The sequence below is a fragment of the Mesoplodon densirostris genome, chromosome 9, assembly GCF_025265405.1.
Source record: "Mesoplodon densirostris isolate mMesDen1 chromosome 9, mMesDen1 primary haplotype, whole genome shotgun sequence".
In the NCBI taxonomy this organism is placed as follows: Eukaryota; Metazoa; Chordata; class Mammalia; order Artiodactyla; family Ziphiidae; genus Mesoplodon; species Mesoplodon densirostris.
The window spans coordinates 73,765,911-73,766,851 of record NC_082669.1 but is presented as its reverse complement, the minus strand read 5'-3'; the positions used below and the strand labels follow the sequence as shown (position 1 = coordinate 73,766,851).

Sequence of the window (941 nt, the reverse complement as noted above, 5' to 3'; positions counted from 1 at the left end):
GAGATCTTGTAAATTCCACAATAGCAAGCTGTTCCCAGGAGCCCACGCTGGTTGCATAGTTTTCAAGGTATATGGAAAGGGCTGCTTCTACAGCGCCTCCACCCGGAATCACAGATTTTGACTCCAAAACTCTTCACCACACAAAGAGCATCATGTAAAGAGTGCGCCATCTGGTCACACATGAAATCATTCGCCCCACGTAAGATGATTGAGGCAGAGGTATGAGCCTTAGTGCTACTTAAAAAATACTGAAATTCTTAAATCAATGCTTTAATAAGTCCACGTAGAAATTCACTCTAAGTGCCTCGATTAAATCTTGCTTACACAGGACATTGAGACACGGAAGCAATGCCTAGACCATGGAGAAGAGATGAAATGGTTACTTCAGCTCAATTCACAGTGGCCCAACATTATTTTATCCCATGTGTATAACTGCTCGTATCACTGAAAGATTATAGCAGCAAATAAATGGGAAAGAGAACAACATTTTCTATGTGGCAAAGAGAAGCAATAGGTCAGCACAGTGAGGCAAGCAAGGGCCAGATCATGAAGGATCTTGTGTGTCAGACTATATATAACATTGAAAGCTATGAAAAATACAGAACTTTTTAATCTGAGGAGGTATGGGATCAGATTTTCATTTGTAAAATATCATTCTGGACAAAGTGGAAAGAACGAGGTACAAGTAAGGGCAAGGAGAGGGTTCAAGTTCCCTGTAGTAATAAAGGGCTTGAGTGTGGATGAAGTTTGAATAGGTGCATTGACATAATTTGGTAATCAAATGAGTTGGAGGTAAAGGATTGAAGGCAAGGATAACTCTTTGTTTCCTGCCTTCAGCTCCTAGACAAGAAATGATACCATTGGCTAAAAGAGGGAATAGAAAAAGCAGCAGGTTACCAGGAGTGGAGAGTGATAGATAATGCGTTCAGTTGTAAATATGT

General features: G+C 40.5%; 1 non-coding gene across 1 annotated transcript; it reads right to left on the bottom strand.

Moving 5' to 3' along the window:
• Nucleotides 1-346: 346 nt before the first annotated feature.
• LOC132496564 (small nucleolar RNA SNORA20) lies at nt 347-476 on the bottom strand. The gene has a single exon (XR_009533460.1). It is a non-coding gene; the product is annotated as a small nucleolar RNA SNORA20 (small nucleolar RNA).
• Nucleotides 477-941: the final 465 nt, after the last annotated feature.